Here is an 8,289-nt window from a genome sequence, read left to right as displayed (position 1 = left end):
GGCCACAGATAACTTGAAAGATATTAACAATAATTAAATGCAATCCTTTTCTAAGTATCGGTGATAGAAGAATTAGCAGTGTCCCAGGACGCACCCCGTTTTGTGACAGATACAATATAGGTTATTGGCTGTTTCATTTAATATATTTAAATGCTGTGTTTTGTGCAAGAACTTAGTGATGACAGCCCTCTATTTTGTTCTTAATAATTTCTCAGGATATGTTGCACTGTGGAGAAGCAGTGCCGGAACAAATTTATTCTTGCCAGGAATGAGAGAGAGTTGCATCTTTAATTGAAACAAATTTACTATAATTGCTTGTATAAACTTCTTCCTTTTTGTTTTTTTGGGGTTGGTTGGCTGGTTGTTTTTTTGTTTTTTTTTATAGCTATACATATATATTGGAAGATACCATATTTCTTTATGGAGCTTACTTTGGTGTTCTACAATATTGTCCAATGTAAGGTTTAGTTTTTCATATGAATTTCATGTACTTACAGTGAGATAGTATCTTCCACTTAACTAAATTTTGAAGCCAACCAGTGATAGAAGGTGAGTCCCACAGGAAAAACAAGAAGCCTAAACCCCCCAGAGAATTTTAAATGTAAACTTAAAATTTTAAATTTGACCTGCACACTTTACAAGGAATGGCCAGTTTTTTGTTTTCTGGCCTTGATACATATATTGAATGTTCAATTTGCTGTTAATCTGTTCTACAAGAGACTTTTCAGAATGTGACATGAAATGGAGGTTCTGTGACTAATGGCTTATGGGGAGCACTGTTCTGTTACAGATTCATTAAGAGCACAGAGGTACCGAAAGGGATTGTTTGTACACTGAACATGTCTAGCCAAAAAGGCTACAAGTTTGTTTTTTAAGTTTTATTGTCATAGCAAATTGAAATGAAGACATGTTTACTCTTTTATGGGTCTTCATATCACATCTTTATCCAAACTACACCAGGCAATATTCTGAACTGTTAACTAAGTGTTTAAAAACAGGACATTGAATTGAATTATCCTCAGTGAGCAGGTTTTAAAGTTGTTTTGATGTAATTTTAACAGACTTTTGGCAAACACATATTTCTTTATATAATAGATTTATTTTAAAAAAAACAACTCTTTGAAAGGTAAGCCAATTGTCATGTGTCTTGCATCACAGTGCATTCTTGCCATTAATTGCTTGTAATGCTGAAGAGGGCTTTTTTAAAATGTATGAATGAATGTCAGACCTCAGAGTTGAAAGATGCACGAACCTTTGTTTGCTCCCCAAATTAATTTGAATGTTAAACATGAAATCTAGCTGCTTATTCAATTTGTAGAACACAGTTTAATTCACTTAGAGACTGATACTTAAAGCTAGGAAAGATAAGTTTGTTTTAATGTATGTACTGTGTGTATGTACCATATAATACACACAGGTTGTCATTTATATTGGAAAGACATGCTTTCTTTCTAAAATACCTTTTTCTTTTCCCTTAACTGGTGATTTATCAGGTCTCCCCTGACTAGTCAGGGAAATGGCTTAGGTTAAATGCTAAAACTGTCATGTATTATATGGTATGTAATATACACAATGTTTACGCTTTCTCCATATTTTTTAGGGTATTTTCTCACATTTATTAAAGGGGTGGGGGGAGCTTGTTTCATTGTGCTACTGGTTGAAAACTTTGTGGTGAGCTACATGTTAATCATTCAGGGGATTTTAGACAGTAGTGTGTATATCTTCATCAGGTCCATATGAGCAGACACAGCCAGTTTTTAATTTTCCTGGGGATATTTGGGCCTGATTCTCCTCTCCTGTCACTTGTGCTGCTGTAAACCAGATGTGTCCTTGATGTGATGTCAGCAACATTCCGTTGACATAACATCCGTGGAAGTGCAAGGAGAATTTGGCCTGTTAATGCTCAGTGGACATAATAAGGATGAAGAAATTATTAAAAACCATAATGATGGAATAAATGTAATATTATTTTTAATGATATTATTATTGACATTTTTAAAGATATGATGTCATATGTGTGGGGAAAATAGTGGACAGAAATATTTCCACTTAAATTTTGTGAATATGTGTGGTACATGAGCATTTCTATGTATAAGTACACACACATATGTATATACAGAACATGGAAAAATTTAGATGTGCACATTTTTAATATTTTCCTATTGAAATTAAATTTAAAATTGGAAATTGATATTTGAGAATTTCTTTTTCTCATAGACTAGATAAGCTTCATTTCTTTTTTTTTAATAATAATACAATTATTGAGGGCTGCACCTTTGAATTCCCAAATAGTTGCCAAACATAAATATGGGATGAGGTGGACATACGTGCACATATAAATAAAATCCTATGTCTAAGACTATTTTTAATGCTTATGTACAGTAGGCAAGTGTTTAGAAATTGTGATCTAAAGTTCATACTTAGGTGGCTATACCTACTGTAGCCTCTTCACTTCTGTTTTAAAGTAAAGGTCTTGCCATTTGAAACATTATTGTCCCAGAGATGAGTACTGTACATTGTATCTATCTTTAATGAAACTATGGGAATATGTATACAAGAAAATGGTGTTCAGTACTATATGGTTGGCTGGTTGGTACTATAAGTACTATAGCCTAAAAACATGACCCTGAACTTGCACTGGAGGGGAGAGCAGTTACTTTGTGTATAAATTTACTTGGCAACTACAGTCTTGGGGGAAAAAAAAAAAAAAGCCAACAAAAGAATTACCATAAGCCTCACAGAAATAGAATAAAACAAAACAAACAAACAAACAAAAAAAACCAAAACAAAACAGAGAGAGAAAATAAATTAACCCCACAGTTTTTTATTTTGAAATACACTTGCTATTCTCTGGAGAATGTATTACTCTTTTTTTTTTTTTTTTTCCTTAAATCTTTTTCAAGTATGTGCAAGTGATAGCAGCAGCTACCTTAATCTTTCAGGTGCTACTGGATTTTGCATTAGTGTGTTATGTTGTGAAATCCTGACTTTGACATAAAAAATTTTTGTAAGTATATCCCCGTCTGGATAGCTAGTTTTTGGAGTGTATTGTTCATAATCCATATGCCTCAATGATCCAGAAATTGCATTTTTTTATGTGGACAAAGTAAAATATGTGAATTAAACTGTCCATTATAGATGAATGGAAGTTCCTTTTCCTGGACAATATATCCAGGAAAAAGGAGAACAAAATGAACTGATAATGCAGACATGCCGTTATAACGTCTCTAAGAAAATACATTTTCAGGTAAAATATAAATAAATAAATAAATAAAGGGCTAAACCAGTTGTTACACATCTAAGTATCATTTAACGTTATTGGTAGCATTCCCAAGATAATTCCTTCAAGGACCTAGAGTTGACCGTAGAATTAACAATGCATCAATTAAAGATTAATGTTTTAGGATGTATCTTTTCTGTTGTCAGTTGTGAAAGGTTTCTGATTTCTGCTCATTTTTCTACCAGTTGGGGATTAACTTCCAGTTTGCCTTCAATAAGAGGCTAAACCTCATTTCATTCTATCATCTTATATATTCCGTACTGAAGTGGCTGCTGAACAGCACTCTGTGAACACTGCATTCAAAAGTCAAAATCAAAGCCATTTTTCAAAAATACTGCATGGAGAGATGAATGGAAAACTGTTGCAGACCTTAATTCTCTGCAGAGCTGCAGATATCAGTAAAAGCACTTAACTTGGTTAGTTGCAAAAACCTTAAGGCCAAAGATAGATCTAATTAGAGATTAGATATGGATGTCAGAAGACAATTAAAAAATACCATCAAGAAGCTCCATCCCGATGTGCGTAGTTCAGCCTCAGCAACTGAACATGCCAGTTAAGTGCACACCTATACACTGGGGTTTCTTTTTCAGAAAATGGACCTGACTCTGCTAAGCAATGTTCAAACTGTCTTGTTTACATTTTCTTAGTAATGCTGCATTTGTGCACTACCTCTGAACAGTGCTAAGCAGAGACCACATCATGGAACAACACACATTATTTGAAATCTATGGTTTTGCTTAGCAGCCTTAGTTCCTCATGTTACTTCACTTACTTCAGACAAGATGGATGAATTTTGTTCATTTTGTTAAACATTTTGGAACAATGAATGGAGTTTTATGTTAGATCCCAGAGTCAGTTCAGCTCGTGTCCACTCTTCTGGCCATGCCTAGCCAGAAAGCAGGTGTGAGTCTAAATATCGCAATACCTCTAGATACTATAGACATAGAGGGGTTTTCACACCATAAGGGGTCTCATAGCTTGCCCACCACAACCTCTCAGGGAGCTGTAGTGGCCAGTTCTGCTTCTGCACTGCTGGCAGCTCATCATAGGACCAAAGAAACACAATATACCTACTTTCCCCCTTACTGCTGGGTCTTGCATAGGCAGAGCTCAGATGCAACGATATATCTGGCAATCAAAGATACGTCTAACTATCAAAGGTGTTGTAAATTCGGAGTGGGTGAGGGAAACAGATTTCAAAAAGATTGCCTTGTGTGGAACCCTTGTGTAGTGTCACTGTAAAATAGGTGAGAATGATTTGCATAGGGAATGACAAACCACCTGAAAGGATCTCACTTTCTCTAGGTGCTCACATCATGCTGACATTGAGCACACCTGGCTTGCCCTGAAACTCCACTCTTGATTGCTAGAGGCTTCCAAAGGTCAGCCCTGGGGGTGTGTTTCATGAACACAGCTGAAGTCTGCAAACCCCATGTCCTTTCTGTCTTAACCTTCACAACTCTAGAGGTTTGATTACCAGTATTAGCCATTAGTGCTCCCTGTTTTCTGCTGCCATCAATTCCTATGATGTTTATGTCATGGAATTCTGAGCTGAACTTGGGGTTTTTTTTCTTTCTTTTAACTTGGAAGTAGTTTCCAACCTTGTTCCCTGCTTTGGGAATTCTCATCTGCTCTCATCCAAGCCTCATCTCACTGCATGGATCCAGCAGTGTGTCAGCTGCTTTTGCTTCCATTAGATTGAGAATAGCAACATAGACATTTTCTTGGAAGAGAACTTGCATTTCTGTGACTGTGGTAATTCTTGAAAAAGAAGGATTTTTTTCCCAGTAGATCAAGAAGGAGGGCAGAACTAAGGATCTTCACAAACAATACCATGCATCCAGGTGCTAAGGGGAGAGGAAGAGCTACACTTGACAAGGTATGTGTAAATATAATCTGTGTGTATGGATTTCCTCCTGTTGAATTAAATATGGTCATGCAGATACTTGCAGAGAGGGAACAAGGCCTTTGAAATTCTCTGAGTCTGGCTTGTATTTTGTTAAATGTTCAGTGGAATTGTCTCTAAACAAAACAAAACAAATGTGAAGCAAAATGACTTTGCATTTGCCTGCAGGAAAAAGATCATAGCCCTTACCTATGGATGGAAATTTTAACATGAACTCTACTTCTTTCTTCACATCTGAATATATATGGTTATTTTTATAATTCCAGCAGTTTTGTTTCTCAGGTACCTGCAGCAATGAGAACCAGAAACTATCTCTGTAAGGTACAGCTCTCTTTGACTTTCATTTAGAGAGGAGCCAGGGTAGAAGTTTGTAGCTGAGTGCCTCAAGTAGTATTTCATGTGAGCATCCCGCATCTAGTCCCTGCTACACCCTGCCAGCTGCACTTGCTGTCTGTCCCTGAAGCAACCCAGGAGGGCTTGTTGTCCTTTGTTCAGAAGCTGCCGCTTCAAAACTGTAGCTCTATCATTACCAGTCTGGTGCCCTTTTGTTCCAGAGTATTTTGCACATTCAGAGTTTTGCTTGCAGAGGGAGTAAAGGGGAAATTTCATTCTGTATATCTTAAAGAAGCAGAGTAATATGTAGATTTGATATAAGCTTCTTTCCCCCACCTCTCTGAAAAGAAATTATGAAAGCTTTATTTGAGGTGGTTATTGTTACTATTTGAACCTACCAGTCAAAACTTTCATTATCCTTTATTTCTTGCATTTTTCCTTTGTTCTGTGTTCTTTTCTCTTGCATAACAGGGGACAACCAAACATGTTTAAAGTCAATTGTAACTCTTAAACTGCTTATGGAATGAGAAATATAAATATTCAGTGTCAAGCTCACCCATCAGGGACATCAGTAACCCAAAAAAACCCAAACCCCAACCACACAAAAGATACTTGTGGGAATGAGGCGCTGACTGTTGTGCATTAATATCTCAGCCTCAGTAAGGAAGCATTGGGGATCTTCTAAGCAAGCATTACTGAGGCACTAAGGTACTAAGAAAGTACCTTGAATCAGAGCTGTCTAAAAGACAGCAATGTGAGTATTTTCAGAAGACATGAACTTTCATGTTCTTCACCATTGATGAAAACTGTGTTGCACAAACAGAAAATACCTATAAGGCACCTGAAACTTCTCAAGTCAAAATGCAAAAATGTGTTAGGATTGGCATCAAAAGTTCGCATCAAGCTAGAGGATTTCTGTCAGCAGCTAGGATAGGTGACAGGTCTTTTGCAAATGAATTACAGCTACACTGAAAATCTCTGTGAGAAAACAAGTACAAAGATGAGAGGAGTTGTCTCTACCTGAGTCAGGCTGGAAAATCCAGCTAGGGGACTTAGTCTTGACTAACAGGTTAGGCAGGTGGCAAACACTGCTGTGGTTTCAGAGGGGTTTAAGGGAATTTTAACACTTGGGTCAAGTTGCAGTGTTGAAGCTGCGACAAGGACGTAGGTATCTGAAGTTCTGAAGAGAATAAGGCTTCACAGAGCACAGCACTGGTGGTGCTCTGTGACTGAGCAAGCAACTGCACTGGAACTGCTGGTGTGCCCAAACATGGAATCGGCTCTGAACCTGGCAATGAGGATGGTTCACTTACAAGACAAGAACAAACAGGTTCACCAGCCTTGAGGCCAGTTTTGCAGCTCAGCAATAGCTGCTAGGTGGCTGTGGAATTTGCTTAACATTTCAAGCCTCTCTTTTGAGAGGCTGCACCAGAAGAGGGGGCCACTACTAGAAGCAGTTTTAATGGGACCTCCCACAAGCACAGTGCTGGGTTTTACACGGCATAAATGCTGGCACGCAGTTACTTGGAAAATAGTTAGCTGTTGAGAGTGGTGTGTCAAGGGATAAGGCCTTCATCAGCTGGAAGGTCTTGACAAATTTAAGTGAAGAAATTCTGATTTCCTCTTGGGGAACAGATAGGTTTCTTCCACTAGGAAGGGAGCAGAAGCTAAAGTTGGCATTCAATCACTTAGCCAGGCTGGTACTGCTGACAGCACCAAGCACTTCCTTATTCAGAAGCATCCCTGCAACCTTGAGCATCCACCAAGGACAGCAGCAATTTCATTCATCTGGGCCTCAAAAGGCAGGGATTCTGTAGTTTTCTCAGGCAGCTAATGGCTGGGAGCAGAACCCAGGTTTATCCCAGATGGCTGATAGTGCAGTCTCAACAAATGCTGTCTGGGACACAAAGTTTCTGTTCAAAGTTTCTTACTGCAAACAGAGATTAAAGCTGAATACTTGAAGGGTTGGAGTTTTCTGCAAAATGGGATATAGCACTAACTTGGAAATGTAACTGCTTTTGAGTATTTCAATACCATGCATGTTATTTTGTACACCGATTAAGCAAAGCATGCCCTGGTAGGCAATGTGTGGCTCATGGTTTCCCCAAATATATAGCCCAAGTAGACGGGGTTTTTTTGTTCGTTTTTGTTTGGTTTGTTTTTTTTTTTTTCTTAGTAGTGACAAACCTGATATCCTAAACAGAGATGCGCTTTAACTAATGGAACCTTTGACTAAAGGCAACTTTTGCATTCCTCTGATCTTTTCCCAAAATGGCTGAATGAGAGCAGGCACCCTCCAAGTATCACTTGGGCTTTTTTGACCCTGTCTACTGGCCACAAGCAGCACAGATGGAATGGTCACACCTCACAAAAGCCAACAGCCTGACTCACTGAGCACAGTTTAACTTAGAGCTGGTATGGGTGTGCCAGGGGACACTTAAACACTGTTGTAAAGTGGGGGAAATAAATTTGCTCCTACAGTGGTGCTGGGCAGGGGAAGAACAAACTTTATGTTTCAACTTACTTTGCTATTAAGAGAAGACTTTTCAGCAGCAGAAATCTTTAGGAAACCTTGACAAAAATATGTGTACGCCATCAACAGAAGTATAGGATGTGTGCATTTTTCTTTTTTGATACTATTATTTTATAATGCAAATTTAATACATTTTTTTAACATGTCATTAGAAACAAAGAGCAGTGGGCAATGGTTTCTCTGTCAAATTGTTTTCACAGGACTTTATCCACTCCAACAGTCATTTTACTCAGAGCA

The sequence above is a fragment of the Lonchura striata genome, chromosome Z (assembly GCF_050655825.1).
Source record: "Lonchura striata isolate lonStrDom1 chromosome Z, ASM5065582v1, whole genome shotgun sequence".
Lineage (NCBI taxonomy): Eukaryota > Metazoa > Chordata > Aves > Passeriformes > Estrildidae > Lonchura > Lonchura striata.
The sequence above is the reverse complement of the archived record's forward strand: the minus strand, read 5'-3'. Positions refer to the sequence as shown.